This window comes from Oratosquilla oratoria, unplaced genomic scaffold (assembly GCF_046742065.1).
Source record: "Oratosquilla oratoria isolate Oo_2021 unplaced genomic scaffold, ASM4674206v1 SCAFFOLD121, whole genome shotgun sequence".
Taxonomy (NCBI): domain Eukaryota; kingdom Metazoa; phylum Arthropoda; class Malacostraca; order Stomatopoda; family Squillidae; genus Oratosquilla; species Oratosquilla oratoria.
Genome location: NW_027467478.1, coordinates 225,453 through 253,087, shown reverse-complemented (window position 1 = coordinate 253,087; position 27,635 = coordinate 225,453). Strand labels below are relative to the sequence as shown.

Genomic DNA, 27,635 nt, shown 5'->3' with positions numbered 1-27,635 from the left:
CCCCACCATACTTCTCAGACACCTCATCTCAAACACATTCAAACTCCTTCTCTCTTCTTCTCTTATGTTCCACGTTTCTGCCCCATACGGTGCTGTTGGCACAATCACTCCTTCATACAGTCTCCTCTTCGCATCCATTCCCAAATGTCTATTCCTCATTACACTCTTTAAACCACCAAGGCATTTACTCGCTTCTCTCAATCTACATTCTACCTCCACCTTCACTCCACCTTTTCCTGCTACACTTGCACCCAAGTATCTAAAACTATCCACTTCCTCCAGTCGCTCTCCCTTAATGTTCACTTCCAGTCTACTGCCACTTTCACCCCTTGTACCAAAAACATATGGTACAAATTACCTTGCTGTATCCTTTGGAAAAGCATGAAATACATGGTTCGGTGTTATTTCTTTTCTTCTGTTGCAGAGAACAAATGGGTGCGACCCGGGGCTACGGAGTCGGATGGTATAAGGTCCGACTCCGACTCCGACTCCTTTGATTCCTCTGACTCTAACTCCCGACTCCGACTCCTTAACTCCTTGACCCCTATGTGGAAATCTATTCTGCAGATCCATATACTAGCCCCCCACACCTATTTGTTATGTATATCATTTTTTACGTGAAACATTCACTTGTATGATAAATATACTCACATATACACTCAACCAGCTTTATATATATATGCACACAAGCACATATATTCGTATAAACATATATATATAAAATATATAATGGTATTATTTATGCTCATGATCATCTACAGGTAAAAAATTGTAAGGGACTTGTGTATCTTTTTGAAAAGGCGGATTATTGCAAGCTAAACGGAATATTGAATATTAATTGGGATAAGTATTTGGATACGGATGATATTGAGAACATGTGGAGCATATTTAAAAGTAAACTACAAGAGTCAATAGATAAATAAATTCCAAGGAGAGAATTTAAAAGCAGTGGGGAATTAAGGAAGAGAACAAATCATAATTTGCCAATGAATAGAAAGCTGTGGGCAAAGATTAAGAAAAAAACAAAGATTTTGGATGTGATTGAAAAAAATGAAGGAAGGTAGAGAAATTTATCAGGGCGAGTATGAAAAATTATATGAGGAATACAGACGGATTAATAATCAGGTAAGAGCTGAAACTAGGTCTTCTGTTAAGAACGTAGAGAAGACTATTGCGCAAAATGTCAAGTCTAACCCAAAGATATTTTGGAAGTATGTCCAGTCTAAAACAAAAGCTTCAGTCAGTATATGTAATCTGTATAGAGATTTGAATAAAAATTCTTAAACTAAAGATGACAATGAAAAGGCAACAGTACTTGCAGACTTTTTTAGCTCAGTGTTCACCAATGAACCAGAAGGGTTAATACCAGAGGTGGAGGTCATGGATATTCCAATGTTATCACAGATTGAATTCTCTAGTGAGGATATTATCTGTGTTGTAGATAAACTACAAAGGAATAAATCCCCTGGGCCGGAGCGGCTTCATCCTCGAATTCTGAAAGAGACGAAAGATGTAATTGCATATCCGCCATGCAAGATCTTTAATCATCACTTTTAAGCAAAAGACTACCCATAGATTGGAAACTAGCAAACATCTCTGTTCTAGTTTCTGCAACCGGGATTTATTGATAATGGGTGATTTCAATTTTACTGACATTGATTGGATGACCCTTGAACATGGCCATATAGGTAGTCGCTTGATTGATTTTCTTGGTGACAATTACTTAATTCAGCATATAAAAGAGCCCACAAGATATGGAAACTTACTCGATCTATTGATCACTAGCCGCGAAAGCATGGTAACTGATGCAGAAGTCGGTGAATCTGTTGCAAATAGCGATCACAACTTAGTTAGATTCAAACGCCTAAAAATTTTTAGAATAGCTACTTGTGTTTCTAAAATACCCGATTTCAGTAAAGCTCAGTTCATAGGACTATGTCAGGAGCTTCAGCTTACAGATTGGGGGAAAAAGCCTTGGTATATGTATGTATGTATATTAGAGATAAAAAGGTTGTTAGGAATCACATTGGTCCACTATTATCTGCTGACGATCAACTTGAATATTCAAATGAAGGAATGTGTAATATCTTAAACAATTATTTTAGCTCGGTATTTGTAAACGAAACACCTCAAAGTGAACTCCAAACTGAAACCTGTCAAAAGTCTAGGGTAAACTTACTCACTACGGTAAATATAACAAAAGAAAAAATTAAAAGGTGTATAGACAAACTCAAAGTTAATAAAACACCAGGGCCTGAGTTGGCATCCAAGAATCTTAAAGGAAATGAAAAATGAGATTGTTGTTCCATTAGAAATTATTTTCAAGAAATCCATCATATCCGGAGATGTCCCAAGAGAATGGAAGCTAGCTAACGTTACTCCCATATTAAAAAAAGGTGACAAAAAGAAACCAAATAACTATAGGCCTATAAGTTTGACTTCAATCGTAAGAAAAATAATGGAAACTATCATCATAGATGCTATCGAACATTATTTAGAAAGTAACCGTTTGATAAATGATAGCCAGCATGGTTTCAGACGGAAACGTTCTTGCGTGACTTACTCGAATTCTACAACACAGTTATCTCGAGTTATGACAAAAGAAACAATACAGATTTAATATATCTAGACTTTGCAAAAGCTTTTGATACCGTTCCACACGAAAGACTAATTACTAAATTAGCTTTACACGGAATAAGTGGTAGCCTATTAGGTTGGACTAGTAATTGGTTGAATGGTCAAAAACAGAGAGTTGTTTTAAATGGAAAAACTTCTAGATGGAAGAATGTTACAAGTGGAGTTCCTCAGGGTTCCATTCTTGGGCCACTTCTATTCATAGTATATATAAATGATACAGACCATGGACTAAAATATACTGTTTCCAAATTTGCTGATGATACAAAACTGTGCGGAATGGCAAATGATCACTTAAACCAATTAGATATTCAAGAAGATTTAGATAAATTACAGCAATGGTCTGAAAAGTGGCTAATGAAATTTAACACAAGTAAATGCAAGGTAATGCACATAGGTAAAAACAACAGTAAGTACGATTACAAGTTATTTGGAAATTCATTAACAAAAGTGGACAGTGAAAAGGATCTCGGTGTAATTATCAGTAACGACCTCAAATCATCCAAGCAGTGTATTTCAGCCTCTGAGAAAGCAAATAAGATTCTAGGTCTGATTGCGCGATCTTTTGATTGCAAAAGTTCATCACTCATTAACAAGCTATATAAATCGTTAGTTCGTCCACATTTGGAATATGCTGTTTCTGTATGGTCACCGAATCTCATTAAAGACATTGACAGACTGGAAAAAGTACAACGGCGAGCCACAAAACTGATTCCAAATATCAAAAATAAATCATACAAAAATCGACTAAAACATATGAATCTGTTTTCCCTAAACAAGCGTAGACTCAGAGGTGACTTGATACAGGTCTTTAAGATTCTAAAGGGAATTGACAACATCAAAAGTGACCAAATTTTCACATTGAATGAGAATCAGACAAGAAACAATGGTCTCAAACTGTCCGGAAATAGATTCAATTTGTAGGTAGGTAGAAACAACTTTGCCAACCGTGTAGTTAATGAATGGAATAAACTTCTTGCACAGGTAGAGCAATGTAGTTCAGTTTGAAGCTTTAAGACTCATTTAGATAAACACCTAAGCAAGATGCTGTAATGATTATAATTTATTTTATATTATTTGTTTTTGTTTTGTTATCATTTGTCTGTTTGATTTTCATTTATTATTAGTTATGTGTCAAATTATTATTATTTACTGTTTACCTGTTTGTTTGTTATTCAACTATACCTATGCATTTATGTATTTTGTTTGTTGCATACATTATCATAGCTTTTTTTTATTATTATTTCATTATCATTATGATTTTTTTTTTTGCATCCGACCTAGATATGGACCAAAAGGTCTCCTGTCGGCATGCTCCGCCTTTGTAATCTTGGCAATGTACAAAAAAGGTGACAGAAGCAACCCAGGTAATTACAGACCAGTTAGCTTAACATGTGTTACATGCAAGTTATTGGAATCAATAATTAGGAAAAGGATTCTGGAACATCTCAAGGGCAATAAGCTGATTAGTAACAAACAGTATGGATTTGTGGAGGGGCGTTCGATGGTACTACAAATGATCACGGTCTTGGACAGATGGACTCAGATTTTAGATGAAGGAGGAGCTGTTGATGTTGCATACTGCGATTTCATGAAGGCCTTCGACACTGTCCCCCACAGAAGGCTAGTTGAGAAGATCAAGAGGTATAGCATCAGAGGAAACATTTTGTCATGGATAGCAGACTTTCTCAATGATAGGAAACAAAGAGTGATTGTCAATGGAGTTGAGTCAGAATGGAAGGACGTGGTCAGCGGTGTACCTCAGGGATCTGTGTTGGGTCCGCTACTGTTTGTTTTATATATTAATGACTTGCCAGATTCTGTAATCAACAGTGAATTATCCTTGTATGCAGACGACACTAAAGTATTCAGGAGGATTCATGAAAGCCAGGACTGTGAGAAATTACAAGAAGATCTTGTGAGGATGAGAAGCTGGTCAGAGAAGTGGCTGATGAGATTTCATCCCAAGAAGTGCTGTGTGATGAGAATCGGGAAATCAAATGTGGACAATAGGAAATATTCTATGGAAGAAGAATTGACAGGAATCAAAGTAGAGAAGGATCTGGGAGTTGTAATTGATGACGAGCTGAAGTTCACAGCACACTTGGCTGAGAAAATCAATAAGGCAAATAGACTAGTCGGGCTAATAAGAAGAACTTTCGTAACATTGAACGAGACCGTATTCAAGTCATTATACACTGCGCTTGTACGACCACATTTGGAATACGATAATCAGGTATGGTGTCCATACAAGAAAAAGGACATTGAGGCTGTGGAAGCAGTTCAAAGAAGAGCAACAAAGTTGGTCCCTAAGACTAAAGGATTTGCCTTACCCAGAACGATTGAGGAAATTAGACCTTCCTACACTATCATACAGTAGATCAAGAGGGGACATGACAGAAACCTTTAAAATTGTGAACAATTTATATGATAGTGAAGTGAGCAGGGGATTATTTATTGAACTTGCCGGTTCAGTGACTCAAGGACACACCAAGAGGATCTACAAGCAGCGCCCAAGACTGGACATCAGGAAATTCACTTTCTGCAGTCGTGTTGTGAACAACTGGAATAGTCATCCTGATCATGTTGTGAATGCAAATTCAGTTGTGAGTTTTGAAAAGAGATTGGATAGTGTATGGAAACATCAAGATCAAATATTCGATTACACAGCTCAAATAAATAACAAACACCTAGATCACAGTGACCACTAGACCCCAGATGACCTAATTATTAGTCATTTAGAGCCTGAGTCACAGGCTCAATAGCCTCTCCCGGGACCCTTCTATGTCTATGTCTATCTACCAGCTTATGAGCACTTTCAAATCTGTCATGGCAGAGTTGTCACTTCAAGCTATATATTTTCTTTTTCCTTTGTGCCCCTCCCCTCCCCCCCAAAAAAAATATCATGTTATTTCATTTGTCCAATCTTACAAACCCTCTATCACAATATTAGGAAAAAATGTGACAAATCATGATGAGGAAAGGTTAATGGAGGCTGCCCTACCTAGTACTTACTGCAGAATTTGTTTCATCATGTTATCATAAAAACCAGGAATCAGTTCAGGAAAGAGAGACAACCTTCCCCTGTGCACACTGTTCATAGCTGCTGTTGTTCCTCCCCTTTTCAGTCATCACCAAATGCTGTGAAATATGCTCTAATGTCATTCCTATCTGGCCTCTGAGACTGGTCAAAGTTTACCTCAGGGCATTATCCCAGCATGACATAGCTCCTACAAAACAGTAAACCACACAAAAACACTTCCATTGACTTTTACATACATGAAGACGTATGTGCATAGTGCACACGTAGTGGATATATACTATTGTCTACACTGTCATGTACATGTGTACATGATGGAGTTCTAGATGTTAACATAATTTGAATTAATTAGACTGTCAACAAAGGTAAAGTAGATAGTTTAAATCATTTAAAGATAAAAATCATCTCTGTCACTTGACAGTTGACAAATTATTCAGGAATTTGAATTAATAATTATATCTATTGAGTATTTATTACATACATACATATACCAAGGCTTTTTCCCCCTTACTAGGGGGGTAGCCAAAAAGGAAAAAGCATAAAATCATTCCCACCCATTCCATCCCTGAAAACACTCCACTACCCTCCACCCTCCTTCCCATCTTAGCACCTCCTGGATAACTGTCATCCCTGCACCTTGTCTACTGCCCTGGGTCAGAAGCAGTGTCGCAAGACACGGCACATCCACAGCAAAGCCACTTCATTAAAACGGCGACCCCCACTCTCCGTCCCCCCATGTAAAGGAGAAGACGGGGAGAAATCCCTTTGGGCTGCGTCAAAATTTTGCTCACACACACTACCTCACCCCCCATCCCCCCATCCATTCCACCTCATGCATCACAACATCTTCCATATACAACCATTCTCCATTCATACCTGTCTTCTGTCCTCTCCCGTCCTTCCTCAACAGACATTCCCCTCTTCCCCAAAGCCCCCTTCACCCCATCCATCCATCTCATCCTAGGACGTCCCCTCATGTTCACTCCCTCCACATCTGCCTTCCACACCTCCTTTACTAGTCTTTCTTCACTCTTTCCATGTGTCCAAACCATCCTAATACTCTTTCATCAACCCTATCTCCCAGCTCCCTTTCCACCCCTGTTCTCCTCCTCACCTCCTCATTTCTCACTCTATCTAGCCTAGTAACCCCCATCATACTTCTCAGACATTTCATCTCAAACACATTCAAACTCCTTCTCTCTTCCTCTCTTATGTTCCATGTTTCTGCTCCATATAGTGCTGTTGGCACAATCACTCCTTCATACAGTCTCCTCTTCGCATCCATTCCCAAATTTCTATTCCTCATTACACTTTTTAATCCACCAAGGCATTTACTTGCTTCTCTCAATCTACATTCTACCTCCACCTTTACTCCACCTTTTCCTGCCACATTTGCACCCAAGTATCTAAAACTATCCACTTCCTCCAGTTGCTCTCCTTTAATGTTCACTTCCAGATTACTGCCACTTTCACCCCTTGTACATCTCATCACTTTACTTTTACCCACATTCATCTTCAGCTTTCTTCTATCACACACTCTCCCAAACTCTGTCACCAACTTCCTCAATCCCTCCTCCGATTCTGCCACAAATGCAGTGTCGTCCACAAACAACAGCTGGCTCACCTCCCACTTTTCTCCATTTTCTTTAACCATCTCCAATCCCTGACCCACTACCCTTGCATTTACCTCTTGCACTACCCCGTCCATGTATAAGTTGAACAGCCAGGGTGACATAACGCATCCTTGACTAAGTCCCACCTTTACTTCAAACCACTCACTCTCTCCATTTCTAATCCTGACACAAGCTCTACTACTCTCATAAAAACTCTTGACAGCTCCCAAAAGCTTTCCTCCTATCCCGTATATCCGCATAACCTCCCACGGTACCTTTCTGTCTACCCTGTCGTAAGCCTTTTCCAGATCCATAAAAGCCCAAAAAACATCCTTCCCCTTTCCTATAGCTTTCTCACATATCTGTCTTACCACAAAGATCTGATCTACACAACCTCTACCCGTCCTAAATCCACTGTTCCTCACCAATTACTCCCTCTGTTCCTCTCCTAAACCTCTCAATCAAGATTCTCCCATAAGCCTTCCCAACTACACTTAACAAACTAATCCCTCTGAAACTACTACATTCACACTTGTCCCCTTTTCCCTTGTAAAGAGGAACTATACAAGCACTCCTCCAGTCCTCCGGCACTCTACCTTCTCTCCAGCAAACATTAAATAACCTCACCAACCAGTCCACCATCACTGTACCTCCTTTTTTAAGACATTCTGCATGGCATCCATCCAGACCAGGTGCCTTACCTGCTTTCATCATCTTAACAGCTGCCTTCACTTCATCCTTCCTTATTTCTTCTCCATTTTCCTCACTCATCATTCTCATTTTCTTAGCATTTCCCACTGCAGCTATCTTTCCCTCCCTATCCTCCTTCACATCTAGCAACTCCCTAAAATATTCTGCCCATCTTCCCCTTACTGCCTTCTCCTCCATTATCATCTCTCCATCTGCACCTTTTACCTTTTCTTCTCTACTTGATTCGCCTCCTCTTCCTCTCTTAATTTCTTTCCAAAACATCTTTTTATTACTTTCAAAATTTTCTGTCATACTCTTAACCCATTTTACATCTGCTCTCCTCTTTGCCTCCTTTAAGTTTTTCTTTACTTCTCTTTTCTTTTCTTTGTACCTCTCATATGACTACCTCGTCCTTTTTTGTAACCAATCTGTGTAAACTCGCTTCTTCTCTTCTACAACCTTCTTCATTTCCTCATCCCACCATTCACTACTCTTCCTTCTATTTCCTCCTGTCCTTCTTGTTCCACACACCATCTTTGCACACTTTGTGACTCCCTCCTTGAACTATCCCCATTCCTCCTCCACACCTACCTCTACTCTATCCTTCACTCCCTCCCACTCCTCCTTCAGCTTCTTCTTGTACTCCTCCTTTTCCTTTTCGTTTAAAGAGTTCACTTTATGCACCTCCCTACCTTTTGTCCCTTTCCTCTTTCTCCATCTGTCCTCCACTCTCAACTTACCTTACACCAAAAAATGATCTGATATTCCCCCACCCTCTCCCCTTAGCACATGTACATCCTTAACTCTTCCTATCATAATCCTATTTACCACTACACAGTCCATTAGCGCTCTATCTACCACCCTTCCCTCCACCACCCTCTCCCATGTGTACTTATGCTTGACTTTCCTCCAAAACACTGTATTTGCTATCATCAACTCTCTAGACACATTTCCACCATCAACTCTCCACTATGATTTTTTCCTGGAACTCCACATTTCCCAACCACTCCATCAATTGGATCCTTTCCTACCCTAGCATTCAGGTCTCCCAGTACTATTACATTTACGCTTCTTCCTAAACCCTCTATGCACTCATTTACATCTATCCAAAAGCCTCCCTTTCTTCTACACTCTTCTCACTGCCAGGTCCATATGCACTTACAAAAACCCACATCTCCTTTCCCAGTTTCACCTTCATCCACATTATCCTTGAGGAAACCTCCTTCCACTCCACTACACATTTACCTATCTCTTCACTTACTATAATAGCCACCCCTTCCCTCCCTCGCCCTCTCTGCACTCCTGATAACCTCCCACTTACACTCCCAAACTTAAACTCACCCTTCCCTTTCAACTTAGTTTCATTCAAAGCCAACACATCCATCTTTCTTCTCACATACTATCTCTTCCATTTTACTCTCATCTGTACCATATCCATGCACATTAAAAGACCCAAACCTTAGGGTGCTGGTCCGAGATCTTCCAGACCCTCGTATGCCTTTGCTTTTACTTTTAGAAATGTACCCTGTGGGGCTACAAGGAGAAGGATGCCTAGTCCCAATCCCCGTCCCTTTCTTCTCGCCTCTTACAATCCAAGTGGGAATACTTGGTGGCAGTATTCTTTTCCCCCACTACAGGGAATTCCCCCACCACAGAAAAAGAATACTCAGAGAAATGGTACAGGACAGCAACAAGGGGTTGGGGGACAGCATAATGGAAGGACAGTCTTAGTATAAAAGTGTCATCATTTCTCTATGAACAGAGTTTTCCTCTATCATAGACAAAATGATGTGTGGCTCTGGTCCGTAGGGGCGCCCCATATAGACCCTAAAGTATCGACTGCATGCTACTTTGCCACAATAACAAGCAGCCAATACCCCAATCAAGAGTATTTATTAAAAATAGAAATACATTCCACTGTCTATAACTCCCACAGTATAGAATGAAACATTAATACAAACTACATTCTGGAAAATTCTATAAATGGTATATGCCCTGTAATTAGCTATAAAACTATTCTATACTGGACGGTTATTAAATTTTCTCAACACAAAACATATAAATTTTTTTAGATTTTTTAAACTTGGAATAATGAGACCTACTGCTTGCTATTTGCACAATAGCAACAAATTATTTCACAGTGCACATCTATAGACAGTATTTTACATCTAGTGTTGGCTTGCCAATTACTGTAATGGTAAAAATTCAGACAAACTCGAAGTTTTCAAGAATATAACAAAACATATGTACTGTACCTTGAATACACCCGTATTATTATGTTAATAACTACCTTAAAAATTCAATCTACAAAAATTTCTTATAATAAAATATTTTATATGTTCCTTGAATCTACCAGTATTACTATGTTAATAATGAGGTTAAAGCTAAAATCTATACAAATTTCTTATTTGTAAACATCAAAAAATTAGGCTTTATTCATAATTATAGAACTTATAGACTACTTAATTGAAATTTGCAAATAAAAAATAGTAGTTTGTACTTTATATATTATTATCTTAATGTGATGAAAATGGTTCGTTAGACTAGCCTATGAGAAACATAGGTTAGAGTCCTAGACTACCCTATGAATAGAGGCAGCCTATAGTCTAGGAAAAACAAATTTGACCCTACAATTTATGGTAAAAAGAAAGGTAAATGTGGAGTGTAAGGTTATTTTGGGATTATCTTTTTTTCTTCTTTTTTAAATAAAAATTAAATAATTAAATAAAAATTAAACAATAAAAATAATTAAAAAATAAAAACAAAATAAAAGTAAAAATAAATTATTATTGCATTGTTTTATTTTTTATTTTTCATTTATTTTTTTTTTTTTTTTTCTAAATAACTCGATAATCAACATGTACCAAAAGAAATAGGTTTTATCTGTGTGTATATATATATATATATATATATATATACATACATACATATACCAATGCTTTTTTCCCCCTTACCAGGGGGGTAGCCAAAAAGGACAAGGCACAAAAACATTCCCACCCATTTCATCCCCGAAAACACTCCACACCCCTCCACCCTCCCTCCCATCTTCGCACCTCCTAGAGGACGGGTCATCCCTGCACCCTGTCCACTGCCCTGGGTCAGAAGCAGTGTCGCAGAACACAGCACATCCACAGCATATATATATATACACTCTCTTCATCAAAGTTTAAAAAATAATACAAACTGCTAATGATTCGCTAAGTTACCCTATGGAGATTGCCTAGGCCATCAAACTGAGAGGCTAGTTTAGCCTATCTCATAATCAGCATTTATCATACAACAGGTAGGACCTTACAATTGGCCTAGGCTACATTACTGGGAAAAGTAGGAAACTTTGGCAAAGTAATCTAAATTGTTCTTACATCCAATGCTTATTGTTTACCAATTCCTGAAAAAAGCCAAATCATGCAAACTGTATATCTTGTAGGTAATATTTAAGGTCTGGTAGTCACTCAATAGGCTACTATCAATAGAAGGGTTTTACAGACTATTCCGTATAGTATATCAATATTTGTGTTTACCAAGGTCACATTACACAATGTACAAGATTTGGCCTAAATATTTTCTTTTTACTATTATTAAAAGATTAAAAGATGAAGGGAAGTTGATTCAAGTAGGAAAAGGTAAAAGGCAAAGATGACAAGATGAAAATGGAAGAGGAAGCGATAAGGGGAAGATGGGCAGAATATTCTAGGGAACTGTTGAATGTAGAGGACGATAGGGAGGGAATGGTGATAGCAGTGGGAGGTGCAAAGTGGCAGTGATGGGTGAGGAAAATGAGGGAAAAATAAGAAAAGATGAGGTGGAAGTAGTGATTAAAATGATGAGAGCAGGTAAGACACCTGGGTTAGATGGGTGTCATGCGGAGTGTCTGAAGAAGGGAGGTAAAGTAATAGTAGACTGGTTAGTGAGGTTGTTTAATGTGTGTCTAAGGGGGGGTAGAGTACCAGAGGACTGGAGGAGTGCATGTATAGTTCCGCTTTTCAAAGGAAAAGGGAACAAGTGTGAATGTAGTAGTTTCAGAGGGATCAGTTTGTTGAGTGTAGTTGGGAAGGCGTATGAGAGGGTTATGACTTTGAGAATTAGGAGAGGAACAGAGGAAGTAATTGGTGAGGAGCAGTGTGGGTTTAGGAGAGGTAGGGGCTGTGTGGATCAGATTTTTGTGATAAGACAGATTTGTGAGAAAGCTTTAGGAAAAGGTAAGGATGTCTTTTGGGCCTTTATGGATTTGGAAAAGGCTTATGATAGGGTAGACAGGTATTGGGAGGGAAACTGTTAAGAGCAGTCAAGAGTTTTTATGAGAGTAGTAGAGCCTGTGTTAGAATCAGAAATGGAGACAGTGAATGGTTTAAGGTAAAGGTGGGACTACGTCAGGGATGTGTCATATCGCCATGGCTGTTCAATGTGTATATGGATGGGGTGGTACAGGAGGTAAATGCAAGATTAATGGGCAGGGGACTGGAGTTGGTTGAGGAAAAAGGAGAAAAGTGTGAGGTAAGTCAGTTGTTGTTTGCTGATTACACTGCACTTGTGGCAGGATCAGAGGAGGCATTGGGAGAGTTAGTGACTGAGTTTGGGAGGGTGTGTGATAGGAGAAAGTTGAAGGTGAATCTGGGTAAAAGTAAGGTGATGAGGTGTACAAGAGGAGAGGATGCTGGAGAGTTGGAAGTAAGTCTTAAAGGGGAGAGGCTGGAGGAATTGGATAGTTTTAGGTACTTGGGGTCATATGTGGCTGCAACGGGAGTAGAGGTAGAAGTAAGCTGTAGATTGAGAGAAGCAAATAAATGCCTTGGGGATTTAAAAAAGTAATGAGAAATAGACATTTGAGAATTAATGCAAAGAGGAGATTGTATGAAGGGGTGATTGTGCTGACAGTGTTGTGTGGGGGCAAAGACATGGAATTTGAGAGAGGCAGAGAGGAAGAGTTTAAATGTGTTTGAGATGAAATATCTGAGATGTATGGTGAGGGTTACAAGGCTGGATAGAGTGAGAAACGAGGAAGTGAGAAGGAGAACCGGGGTGGAAAAGGAAATGGCTGAGAGGGCTGATGAAAGACTATTAGGATGGTTTGGACACATGGAAAGAATGGATGAAGGAAGACTGGTGAAAGGGGTATTTGAGAGGACGGCCAAGGATGAGATGGATGGATGGGGTGACAGGAGCGTTGAGCAAGAGGGGAATGTCTGTGGAGCAGGGAAGGGAGGTGGCAGAAGATAAGGATGAGTGGAGAAGGGCTGTGTATAGATGATACTGTGATGAAAAAGGGAAGGGATGGGAGGATGGGGGGAGTGGGAAAGTGTGAATGATACTTTGACGCAGCCCGAAGGGACTTCTGTCCTCCATTTTCTATGTGAGGGGACGGAGAGGGGGGGGGTCGCCAATTAAGTGAAGCGGCCTTGCTGTGGATGTGCAGTGTCCTGCATTGCTTCTGACCCAGGGTGGTGGGCGGGATGTAGGGATGACCCGTCGTCCACGAGGAGCTAAGATGTGAGGGTGGAGGGGATGATGGGTGGGAGTGGGTTTATGCCTTTTGACTTGGCTACCTCCCTGATATGGGGGAAAAAGCCTTTGTATATAGATATAGAATTATGGTTATGGGTTAAAGCATAAATATCTGGTACACTTAGGCCTAATTTGCAATTGTCTTTATAACATAATCAGTTTTAAATTAGATTAAAATGGTTCGTGATTTTCTTTACTCTGATTTCTATTTTTCATTGCTTCACTTGTAGGCCTATCGTATTCACTAGTAACCATGATCAGTAGCCTGTTTCTATTTCCTATATTTCAAACCACTAAATTTCTTTGATAAATGTATGATTTCCATATTCTGAAGTAGCTTGACCATACATACATATACCAAGGCTTTTTTCCCCCTTACCAGGGGGGTAGCCAAAAAGGACAATTTCATCCCTGAAAACACTCCACACACCCCCACCCTCCCTCCCATCTAAGCACCTCCTAGATGACGGGTCATCCCTGCACCCTGTCCACTGCCCTGGGTCAGAAGCAGTGTCGCAGGACACAGCACATCCACAGCAAGGCCGCTTCATTAAATCGGCGACCCCCCTCTCCGTCCCCCCATATAAAGGAGAGGACGGGGAGAAATCCCTTCGGGCTACGTCATAATCTAGCATATTTCTGTTAAAGGAAAATGTGATAAAACTACCGAAAATGAAGGAAAAGAAAATTCACTGGGAGACACTGCTTCAGGCAGAATCTACAGCTGTTGTTTGTTTACATTAGTTAGTGCTAGTAGCACACAATGCCGTCACATGGTGGCAGCACGACTTGATGTTTTTTTATGTTGAAGCAGAAGCATTGCAGCATAGTACAAAATATTATATATATAAATTTATATATTATATATATATATAAGGCTAGATAGAGTGAGAAATAAGGAGGTGAGGAGGAGAACAGGGGTGAAAAAGGAGCTGGGAGATAGGGTTGATGAAAGAATATTAGGATGGTTTGGACACATGGAAAGAATGAGTGAAGAAAGACTAGCAAAAGAGGTATGGAAGGCAGATGTGGAGAGAGTGAACATGAGGGGACGTCCTAGGATGAGGTGGATGGATGGGGTGAAGGGGGCTTTGGGGAAGAGGGGAATGTCTGTTGAGGAAGGAAGGGAGAGGACGGAAGACAGAGGTGAGTGGAGAATGGTTGTATATGGATGATGTTGTGATTGCATGGGGAGGAATGGGCGGGGGGGTGGGGGGTGGGGTAGTATGTGTGAGTAAATTTTGACGCAGCCCGAAGGGATTTCTTCCCGTCCTCTACTTATATGCAAGGGGGGACGGAGAGGGGGGGTCGCCGATTAAATGAAGCGGCCTTGCTGTGGATGTGCTGAGTCTTGCGACACTGCTTCTGACCCAGGGCGGTGGGCAAGGTGCAGGGATGACCCGTCATCCAGGAGGTGCTCAGATAAGAGGGAGGGTGGGAGGGGTGTGGAGTGTATTTAGGGATGAAATGGGTGGGAGTGTTTTTTATGGCTTTCCCTTTTTGGCTACCTCCCTTGAAAGGAGGAAAAAGCCTTGGTATATGTATGTATGTATATGTATATATATGCAAAGTAGACCACTTGGAAAAAGAAACTAACGAAGCAGAGCGCTTTCGTATATTACATCTTTTTTTTTTATTTTATTATAGGTTTATTCAACAATATTAAATACAATTAGACATACATATATACATTTTTTTTTTTTTACAAAATTGGTAGTTGAAAAGGGAGAGCGAGAAGCAAAGCTTATGGGGAGTTGCTCTCCCTTAAGGAAAAAATTATTTTCATTTATTTATTTTTGTTACATGGTAGTATGGTACATACACATCTACACACATATATACACACATACATGCATACACATATATACACACACACAATGGCATGCGTCACGACGTCCGCTAACTCCGACCTCACGTAGAAATCGAGGGCACGAGCGAGCATCGCAACTTGTGGGGGTCAGGTGAGAGGTGAGAGGTCAGGTCGATTGTTGACGGGACGATAATTGCTTAATGCGCAGATCTGGGTCACCGTGACCTGCTGGAATAGAAAAAAAAAAGAGCGGCAGACTTGGGCAGTTTCTCCATGAATACAACCATGAAATGGACCTGAAGTGTTCAATATACTAATACTTATAGATTAAAGACTTTTTTAAGTATCGTTTGAATGATGATAAACATTTTGTCTTAGGTAAATCCTTTTCCAGTTTATTCCATGTGTTAACACCTATAATAGATAAGCATTGGCTTTTTTTGGTTGTTCTGTATTGAGTTTTAAAGAAGTCGTTTGTTTGCCTAGTCGCATAGCGAGTTTCGTAAGTTGAGTAAAATTTCAATATGTTTTGATTCATGTGTTTATTGTAGATTTGGTGCATAACAATGGCAGTTTTGTACTTTATTAAGTCATTGAATTTGAGTAGATTTAGTTTTTTAAATAAATTATTTGTATGTTCCAAACGACCTACATTGCAGATTATACGCAGTGCCCTTTTTTGAGAGGTAATTATGCGTTGAAGATTAGTTTGATAAGTATTACCCCAAATTTCTGAACAATAGTTTAAGTATGGTAGTAGTAGACTACAATAAATGGTACGTAGGGTATTTTCATTGAGAATATTTCTCATTTTATGCATAATTCCTAAAGTTTTGGATATCTTATTTATCACGTGATTTATATGATGTTTCCAATTAAGTTGATCGTCTAAATACACGCCTAGGAATTTACTGACGGACGCTTTTTCAATAATTTCGTTGTTTATTTTGATCGGCTTAGTACTTTCATTATTTTTGTAGAAAAGCAGGTAGTTAGTTTTTGATACGTTTAAGGATAGCTTATTGGCTGAAAACCAGTTGGATAGTTGACATAATCCTTCATTAATTGTCTTGATCAGTTTGTCGGAATTTGTATCGGAGCATAGAATGGTGGTATCGTCGGCGAACAGTATAAATTTCATAAGGTTGGATACATTTGTAATGTCATTAATGTATAGTAAGAATAGTTTGGGTCCTAGAACTGAACCTTGAGGTACTCCGCATGTAACTGGTAGAATGTGTGATCTTTCTTCCTCAATGGCCACATATTGTTTCCTGTTTTTTAGATAACTTTTTAACCAGTCATTAACTTTACCTCTTAGCCCATAGTATTCGGCCTTTCGAATTAGGATTTCATGATTTACTGTGTCAAATGCCTTTTTAAGATCAATAAATATGCCGGCTGTCTTTTTCTTTTGTTCTATATGGTTAGTTATCTCTTCAATTAATTCCATTACTGCTGTAGACGTTGAAAGATTTCGTTTAAATCCATATTGACTATGGTAAATGACGTCATTTTTTTTTAGAAATGAGTCAAGGCGAATTGTGAATAACTTTTCAAGAATTTTGGAAAACTGTGGTAATAGTGAAATTGGTCTATAGTTATTATAACTTGATTTGTCGGCTGATTTGAATATTGGTATTACTTTTGCTATTTTCATTGCATCTGGAAATATCCCTTGTTCAAATGATTTATTGCATATTGTCAGAAAATGATCTTTGATGATAGGCATAATTTGTTTTATGAGGTTCATATTGATTCCTGTGCAATCGAGTGATTTCTTGTTCTGCATTGATTTTACTGTGTTCATAAGTTCGTTTTCCGTGACGGGTTTTAAAAACATAGTGTTATTTATTCGGTGTTTCAAAAATGTCTCATAAGTTTGATGTGTTGTCTTTGTTTCGCGAGGTTAAGTCCTACATGGGAGAAAAATTCATTAAATTCGTTTGCCACTTCTTTTTTAGTTTTTCCTTTTTTAATAATGTCTATGAATTCATTGGTGTTATTAATTTTGTGCCTAGTTGTTTATTACTTCCCATGTCTTTTTTATATTACCTTTATAACCTTCAAGCAGTGTGTCATAGTATTTTTTTTCACAGTTGCGTAAAATTGTTGTAAGTTTGTTTTTGTACACTTTGTATTTGTTTTCGTCTGTCAAGGACTTGCTTTGAATTGATTTCTTGTAAAGTTGGTTTTTCTTTCGACACGCGTTCTTAAGACCGTTTGTAAACCATGGTTTTGAGTTTACGTTACGTGGTTTTATTTCTACTTCTCTCTCTGGGCAGCATTTGTTTACATTACTCATGATAATGCTTACAAATTCGTTATATGATAGATTGGCATTTTCTGACTCGTAAACCTGATCCCAATTTTCTTCTTTTAAGCATTGATTTAATTTTGCAATATCTTTTTCGTCAATTTTACGTTTAAGTACAATTCTGGGTTTTGTTATGCAGTGCATTTCTTTTGGACTGATAGTGAATACCGGTAGATGGTCACTTATATCACTTATTAAGATACCACTATGAATCTCGGAGTTTACAAAATTGGTGAAAATGTTATCTATCAATGTTTCACTTGTATTTGTTATTCGGGTTGGTTTATTTATCAAAGGATATATACCTAAAGAGAAAATCATATCTGTAAAGTGTCTTGTTTGTTCATGAGTCTCATACTTAAGTAAATCTATGTTGAAGTCACCACAGAGATATAGATTTTTATTTCTAAATGGAGTTATGATTTCTTCAAGCATATTTGTGAACTCATTGATGTTTGTGCCTGGCTTTCTGTAAATACTTGTTATGACGGTATTCTTTTTAGTTTTACTGAAAATCTCAACAGCTACGCAATCAGATAGGTTTTCATACGAATTAGTGGATTGATTTATTAGTTTGCATGAAATTGATTTTTTTATGAAGATAGAGACTCCGCCGCCTTTTTGGATCTGTCTATTAGCACTGTAAGGAGTATAGTCTTGTAAGAAGTTTACTAGACATCCTGGGTCAATCCATGTTTCGCTTATCACTATAACGTCAAAGCTTTTATTGAGTAACTTGAGATAACAGTCAATTTTCTGATAATTGGCATTTAGGCTCCTTGCATTGATGTGAATTAGTGTGAAACCATCAATATCACGAAATACCGTGTCAAATTGTGTATCACTATAGTAATCGCTGTCTTTTGTTAATTTTGAGTAAAAATTTAATTCGGGGTCAATTTGGGTGTTATTGTGATTAAATATCGAAAATTCCTTTTCTGATATTTTGTCTATTTCTTTATACTTCTTAATGGCGGTATATACATCTGGGTTTTTTGATGCGAGATTTGGCGCGGAAAACAAAATATTAATTTCTGTGTTTGAGATGGCATGATAGGGAAATGTTTTTGAGCAGTCTAGGCAGAACCAGTTATTGAAAATATTGGGGTTATTTTTGGCAGTATTTACGGGTATATTTGCACACATGAGATGATATAAATGTTTGCATAATGTACATTTGAGGTGATTGGTAGGGACAAGGGTATGGCATGAAGTACAGTTTTTTGATATGTTTGTTTTAGTTTTTGTGTTAGTTGTAGTGTTCATGGTTATGTTTGTGTTAGAAGATTAAGGAATGTGAACTATTGAAATTCAACTAATTGTTCAAGATTACTTACTTGATGTACTTTTTCATCCTTGCACTTGATATACACCTTGCAGTCTCTTGTCCATGTCGAGATGATCTTTCCTTGTTTCCTCATGTCGCGTGCTGTTTTGGCAATCTCTCCAGTTCGTTTTGTCAGGTGTTCATTCACGTAGACGCCCGTCCCCTTCAATTTCTTGGCGTTTTTCAGCACGTTCACCTTCGACTTTCTTGAAACGAATCTCACGATCACATTTTGGGTACCGTCCTGTTTTCTTTTTCCCAGTGTATGGCAAGCTGATATCTCTGTGTCTCTGATCTGTATTCCCTTGTTACTTAGAGAATGGATCACTTGATTTTCTACAATGTTCTGACCACTGTTATCTGCACTATAGTCGGAGTCACCTTTCACAGCTTCCGAATACGTTTTCACAATCTTTATACCACTGATGATTATATCTTCTCTCCTCGTGTACTGCTCTAGGTCTTCCACTCTAGCTTGGAGATTAACTACAGTCGATTTGAGATATTGTATCTCCTGCCTTTGTTGTTTAACTATCTCTTTCAGCTCGCTTAGGAACTGTTGGTCTTCTTTCCTTGCTTGCATCTGGAACTGTCTGTCCTCTTCTCTTGCTTTCACAAGACTCTCCACCATATCTTCAAGTTTCTTGGAGCTGTTGCTGTTTCTGGTATGTGCCATGTTGAATTACTTTCTCGTCGGGAGCGCTGAGCGGAGGGTGTGAGCAACAAGTGTATATTTATATATATATACATATATATATATATACATATATATATATATATATATATATACAGTATATATATAGTTTCACTCTTCTTACAGTAAACAACTACAAATACATGACCACAAACACTTTTACCCAGATTCACAACGATAGCTTGTCAGTATTGTGTATTTTTTTTTTTTTCTTTTTTTATTGATGGATTTTTTTTGTTTCCATCTGGAGAGACCACTTAGAGTACATATACACTGCACACACTCACTATTGCCTCCAAAAATAAAAGCAAAACCATACAAAACTGCTAAATTGTGCAACTGGTAAAACCAAACAGGGAAACCATGTTAAAAAAATAATCTTATTGGACTTAAGGAGTCGGAGTCGGATAAAAAATTCCGACTCCGACTCCTAGTACTCTTAGAAATTCGACTCAGACTCGGACTCCAGCTAAAACCTCCGACTCTGGCTCCGCAACCCTGGTGCGACCTGCTATACATTTTGAATGGATGCCGGGAGTTTAAAATGTAAACAAACAGACGATACTTTTGCATCAGCTCAGCCATCTAGCGGCCTGACACAGCACTATTGGCACGGACATCAAAACTTGTTGTTTTCCTATCTTCTGTATATGGTCTTTGGTTGTATCTCTCTGTCTCTCTACTATCTATTATCTACCTATTTGTCTTGATATCCATCTATGTATGTATGTATTTATTGTTACACCTCCCGTTAAAGTCCAATCTTAATTGGAGAAACAATCCTACCTCCAATCATTAAGGAACCAGATTGAGACTAAATGACAGGGTAACAATATACTGCATATCAAATATAAATCTGTGCAGTACTTTCGAGCACGTATGTCAATAGTTTTAGGTGACCGGTGGATAACTCAAAGGGGCAAGGTTGAGGCAAAACTATGGTGTTCTAACATATATTATTTACATATTCACTTAGCATTACACACACACTTATTTTATGCCTACCCAGACCACTTGTTACCACTAGGGTCCACCTAACATACTTAACCTAGGGATTATAGAGGAGCGGGAAGTGTCCACTCTATACGGGTTCAGAAATCAGAGAGAGGGAGTAAGAAGTAGTATACCTCATGACTGCGGTCACCATGGGGGGCTGCAGTTGCCAACTCACAAACCGTTATCATTTATTTTATTACAGGCAGGGTGAGTGGAATAACATACTACACATACAGAGATCATTAACATAGTAGGGTACAATATGCAATATGAACAATATCCTAGCTAACTAAAATAAAATGATAACAAAGGAATAATACACACAGAACACAGAATATTGTATTTCATACGATCAGTAATTCAGGAAGACGAAAAAATTAGGGCGTGGCTACAACTACCCAAAACAGCTGGTAACATGGAAAGTAAATCTATTACAAAGGAACACCGACTTGCGGCCACGCAACACCCCTCCCACAAAAGAATATGCTTACAAGGGTTTGTAAGCAAAGAATCATTTAACCAAGGTCAATCACACTAACATTTTAAGTTTGCACATGGGTAGTTCGGGATAGGGCATCAGCCAGCACATTATTTTTCCCACAAATGTGCGCGATCTGTAAATTGAATGGCTGTAAGGCTAATGCCCACCGTAGAAGGTGTTGATTAGTGTTTTTCATTTGTTTCACAAATGTCAGGGGATTGTGGTCTGTAAACACTTCCACAGGGTGAACTGTGCTTCCTACGTATACTCTAAACGCTTCCAGTGCCATAATTAAAGCTAACGCCTCCTTTTCGATTGTGGCATAGTTCCTCTGGGCCTTGAGGAACTTCTTTAGAGAAGTCACCCACAGGATGTAGCACACGATCCTCCTCACCCTCTTGTAGAAGCACGGCACCGGTACCAACTTCGCTGGCGTCGACTTGGATGGTGAACGGCCTCTGGAGATCAAGGGCACGTAGGACAGGAGCATTTGCTAGCAGAGCCTTCACGCTCTCGAAGGAGTCCTGGCAAGCCTGGGTCCACTTGAAGGAGGTCTTAGCACTCAGGAGGTCGGTGAGAGGAGCCACCACGGAGAAGTTGGGACAGAAGCGACGATAATAATCCGCCATTCCTAACAGTCTCATCACTCCCTTTTTGTCGCTTGGGGCAGGATACTGCAGAATGGCTGTTATCTTGGCTGCAATCGGTTGGACCTCCCCTTTTCCGACGACATGCCCCTGTTTTGGATAGAATTTTCTCTGCCGTTGTTTGTGACCTGAATTTAATCTTAATTGGTCTGGTCTTATCTGTACTATATTATCCGAGTCTGAATTTTTCCTCAATTTCCTTCATAATTTCTGGTTCATCTTCCTGGACTAATTTTAATAAACTGCTTATTCTTTCATTTTCCTCATTGATTCTTGAGGTTCTATCTGGGTTATGTTTCTCTTCCATTCCTAATATAATTATACATTTCTTTTTGTCAGCTAATTCTCTTACTATATTCTCCTTCTGTCTCATCACTTTAATAACCGAGTCTTCATTATGTTCTTTCAATTGCTGTTTGACTATGTCAGTGAATGAAACCTTATTCCCTTCTTGGGTTGTTCTCCAATTTTTAGCTTCTTTAGCTATTGTCTCTGTTTTCATTACTATTCTTCTTCAATTTCTCATTCTCCTCCTTTACATTTCTTAACTGTCTTTTTAGGCCCTCTATTCCATCAGTTAAGTTTCTGTTTGCCTGCTCTAGTTCTTCCAACCTTTCAACTCTCTGGAAAATGGAGTCAACATTACCTAACCTACGTTCCAAATCCTCCATCACCTTATCAACTCTCTCCTCTAGTCCTGTAAATACAAAAAGGGGGGGGGGGCACCCTCTTTAAATCCCTGGAACATATTCTCGTCACTTTCTACTGTATTGCTCCTCTCTATACTTCTAATCTTTACATTTTTATTAGCCATTTCGTCGTCACTGAGTTGGTCCGGTGGTCGTTTCATGTTGACCTTACGCTTGTCTGCTCGGGCCAAGTCCTCCACTTCCTCATTTCCTTCCATTTCCCCAGCAATCCCTCCCCTTCTCCTCTTTTCCTACTTACCCACTGCCCCACGAGCAATTTCCCCCTCACCCTGTAAATACAAAAAGGCACTTCTCTTTGCGTTGGGATCCACAATCGGCACTTTTCTTCAGAACGTTCTTCAAGCCGTCCGTTCGTTGAAAGTGTGTGTGAGTGTGTGTGTGTGTGTGTGTGTGTATTTTACCTAGTTCTATTTACCTAGTTGTATTTTATGGGAAGGGGAGCTATGCTCGTGGGGTCTCGTCTTCATATCTCATTTTATCTAAACTATTTTTAAATTCATGTATTGTTTTTGCACACACCACTTTCTCATCTAACTTGTTCCAACTGTCTATTACTCTGTGAGGAAAGCTGTTCTTTTTCAAATCTCTTCTATAGCTGTCTTTTTTTATTTTCTTTCCGTGTCCTCTTGTATTTCTGTCATCCCATTTTATCAGATTCTCTCTATCAGTAATTTCTATGCCTTTCATGATTCTGTAAATAGCTATCAAATCTCCTCTCTCTCTTCTTTGCTCTAGTGTCTGTAGTTCAAGTTTTTGTAGTCTCTCTTCATATGATAGTTTTGAGAGTGTTGGTGCCCATTTTGTAATTGCTCTTTGTATTCTTTCAAGTTTTTTTATACATTTTTTTGTACTAGGTGACCATATCGTTGCTGCATATTCCAATCTTGGTCTTATCAGGGTGATTAGGATTTTCCTCACCATTTCTTCATCCAGGTATGTAAATGCCACTTTGATTGTTCTTATTAAATTATAAGTTTCTCCAAAAATCTTATTTACAGTCAAACCTCGGTTATCGAACGCTTCTGTTCTCGACCAAATCGGTTTTCGACCAAAAATTTCGAGAATTTTACGTCTCAGAACTCGACCAAATTTCGGCTCTCGAACAAACCGAAAGAAGCCGAGCGTACCCGAACGCGGCTCACTCGCGAGCCGAGAGAACTCGAACGCTAAGGACGCTTCCTCCGTAGCGCATTTGCGATCAAAGTTCATTCCGAGCAGACGTGTTCGTTCTTATTTACGTAAATCTGACTTTTTTTCATCTTTGCATCGTGTATTAGCCCCTAATCATGGGTCCAAAGAAAGCAAGTTCAAGTGGTGAAGAAAAGAGGAAAGTAGTGCGCAAAACTATTGAATTTAAAAAAGAATTAATAGCGAAATATGAATCTGGCGTTCGTGTGTCTGCGTTGGCTAAGGAGTTTGGGATGGCGAAATCGACGATAAGCACCATCCTAAAAAATAAAGACCAGGTTAAAGCAAGTGATGTGGCTAAAAGATCAAGTGTTTTTAGCAAACAAAGGCCACAGGTATTGGAGGAAGTGGAAAAACTTTTGCTGATTTTCGTAAATGAGAAACAGTTAGCAGGTGATACTCTTAGTGAAGATGCAATTTGTGCCAAAGCAAGACAATTGTATGAAGATTTGATAAAAAAAGATCCTAGCATTATTCCGGAAGGGTTTGATAAGCAAGCAGAGGGTGGTTTGAAAAGTTTAAGAAAAGAAGTGGGATACACTTATTTATGGTAAACAGTATACAGTGCAGTTTATGGTGTAAAATAGTAAAAGAAAAATTAGAAAAAGTTGTTTTTTAGACTTGGAACGGATTAAAATTATTTACATTGATTATAATGAGAAAAATTGTTTCGGTTTTCGAACAAATCGCTTTTCGAACAGCCTTCTCGAACGGATTATGTTCGAAAACCGAGGTTTGACTGTATATGTTTCTCAGGTGACATATTATTCATAACAATGACTCCCAGGTCCTTCTCATTTTCTACTTTTTTTATTCCTTCTTCTCCCAAATTATATGATCCTGTTATTCTGTTTTTGCTTTTTCCAAATTCCATTATACTACACTTTTTTGTATTGAACTCTATCTCCCACTTCCTACTCCATTCCTGTACTTTATTTAGATCTCTCTGTAGTGATTCACAATCTTCTTCAGTTTTCACTCTTTTCAGTAGTTTTGCATCATCTGCAAAGAAGCTCATATAGCTTTCAATTCCTTCATCCATATCATTAATATATATAGCAAACATTATTGGGGCCAGAACTGTTCCCTGCGGGACACCGCTTATTACTTCATTCCATTTTGAGTGCTGGTCTCTTATCACTATCATTTTTCTTTCTTGCAAAAAGTCTTCCATCCAATTTAGCAATTTACCTTGTATTCCTCCTTCAGATTCTAATTTCTTAAGCAACTTCTTATGTGGTACTTTGTCAAAAGCTTTTTTTAGGTCTAGAAATGCACAATCAGCCCATCCATCTCTTTCTTGTATTATATCTATTAGCCTTGAATAGAAACATATTAAATTGGTGACGCATGATCGTCCTTGTCTGAATCCAAATTGCCTTGTATTTAGTACGTTGTTTTTTTCCAAGTATTTTACCCATCTACTTTTGATAATTCTTTCACAAATTTTTGCTATTGTACTTGTTAGAGAGACTGGTCTATAGTTGGTAGGTTCTTCTTTATTTCCTCCTTTATATATAGGTACTATATTTGCTTTTTTCCAATCTTCTGGAACTTTTCCTTCTTTCAAAGAACTGCTTATTATGCTATGTATTTTGTCTGCCAGTTCATTCCTGCATTCTTTCAGTATCCAGTTTGCTATTTCATCTGGTCCATGTGATTTTCTGACATCAAGATTACTCAAGTGTATCAATATTTCATTCTTTGATACTTCTATTTCTTCTATAGGGGGGACTTTCTCTTTCCATTCAATCTCTTCAGGTTGTATGTTCTCCCTTGTAAACACTGATTTAAAATGTTTGTTCATAATTTCTGCCATTTCTATTTCCTCAGTGTATTCAACTCCCCCTTGTCTTAATTTCCCCAAGTCCTGTTTGTTTTTCAGTTTATTGTTTACAAATCTGTAGAATAGTTTTGGTTGATCTTTACATTTTTCTATGACGTCTTTTTCATATTTTCTCTTTTCCTCTCTGCACGTTTGTACATATTCATTTCTATAACCGGTATATATTTTCCATTTTTCAGGTCTTCTGTCTATTTTCCATCTGGTCCAGGCTTTGTCTCTTTTGTCTTTTAACTCCCTACAACCCTTGTTGTACCAGCATTTTACATATTCTTTTTCTTGTTTTTGTCTTGGGACATACTTTTCCACTCCTTTTTTTGTAAATTTTTGTCAAAATATTCCATTTCTCTTCCACTGATCTTTCTTCTTTGTATATTTCTTCCCAGTTTTCTTGTTGAAAGAATTCTCTTATTTTATCAAAGTTTGTTTTTTCATACATTATTCTTCCTTTTCTATATTGTTCATTTCTTTTCATATATTTTTCTTCATTAAGTTCCAGTTCAATCAATATGTGGTCACTTTTACCTATTGGTGTTTTATATTCAATCTTGTCCACTATTCTAGGTTCAGATGTAATTAATAAGTCTAGTCTCGATGGTTCTTCTTCATTTCTATACCTAGTGTTCTCCTGTATCCATTGTGTCATTGTGTGGTCAATAATCATCTCAAGTAGAGCGTTTCCCCATGAGTCGTCTCCACCCTTTACTGTCATTTCTGGGGTGAAGTGTTACCCCAGAAATGACAGTAAAGGGTGGAGACGACTCATGGGGAAACGCTCTACTTGAGATGATTATTGACCACACTTATTGACTTCACCCCATACCATACAACACATAATGGAAGACTGCATTATACACAATCATGCACGCAAACAACACAACATACACTCTATAAAGGATTTGTGGGAAAACCCAGTTTCGGCTGTGGCCTTCCTTGGGGAGACGGGACTGCTCGGACAGACAGTCTAGGGAACGACAACAACAACAACAACAACTGTCATTTCTTCCCAGCAGATTTCTTTGCAATTAAAGTCGCCCATCATAACTATTCTTCCTCCCTCTTCCATTATCTTGTTTAATGTTATCTTTGTGTCCTCTAACATACTTTTATGTTCACTCTCCTCCCATGAGGCTGTTTTTGGAGGCACATAATTGATCACAATGTTTCTGCTCTTCTTATCTCGGTCTTCCACTTCTATCATAATCATCTCTACTGTATTCTTTCCATATATGACACCTTTCACGTTTATATCTTTCTTAGTCAGGAACATAACTCCACCCCCTTGCTTTTTCTCTCTGTTTCTAATCCAATAATTGTATGCATCATGTCCTACACTGTTGGGTGGTAGTGGGCCTTTTAATTTTGTTTCTACAATTCCCATTATGTCCGGTTCTTTTTCCTTCAAATAATCATTCAGCTCATTCAATCCTGTTATTAATCCATCTATATTTGTGTAAGACACTCTTAGTTTTCTGCCACTTCCATTGTGTTCTCTGTTTCCCTTATGTTTTTCTTTTGTATGTCGAACTTCCTTAGTTTCATATTCACTACTCTCCAATAAAATCTCTCTTTCTCTGACTCCGTTCTGTTCTCGTTTTTTGCCTTAGCTTCAAGTCTTTTCTGCTTTTCTTCCTCTCTTTCCTCTTTATTCATTTCCCTTTTTATCCATACCTTTTTATATTGTTCACTTGTTGCTAGTTTCCCTGTTTTGGATAAGATATTCTCTGCCATTGTTTCTGACTTGAATTTAATCTTAATTGGTCTGGTCTTATCTGTGCTATACTTTCCAAGTCTAAATTTCTCTTCGATTTGTTTCATAATTTCTGGTTCATCTTCCTGAACTGACTCTAGTAATTGGCTTACTTTTTCATTTTCCTCTTTGATTCTTGTGGTTCTATCTGGGTTGTGTTTCTCTTCCATTCCTAATATAATTATACATTTCTTCTTGTCTGCTAAATCTCTTACTATATTCTCCTTTTGTCTCATCACTTAAATAACTGAGTCTTCAGTATGTTCTTTCAATTGCTGTTTGACTATGTCAGTGAATGAAACCTTATTTCCTTCTTGGGTTGCTTTCCAGTTCTTAGCTTCTTTAGCTATTGTCTCTCTGTTTTCTTTACTATTCTTCTTCAATTCCTCATTC

At 38.4% G+C, this 27,635-nt stretch overlaps 1 long non-coding RNA gene across 2 annotated transcripts in view; it reads right to left on the bottom strand.

Annotated features, from left to right (window-relative positions):
• LOC143022583 (uncharacterized) overlaps positions 1–27,635 on the bottom strand; it is a 50,592-nt gene that overhangs the window by 3,387 nt on the left and 19,570 nt on the right. For both annotated transcript variants that reach the window (XR_012966099.1, XR_012966100.1), the window contains exon 3: positions 1,367–1,494. This is a non-coding gene — a long non-coding RNA (uncharacterized LOC143022583). The remainder of the gene's footprint in view (positions 1–1,366; positions 1,495–27,635) is intronic.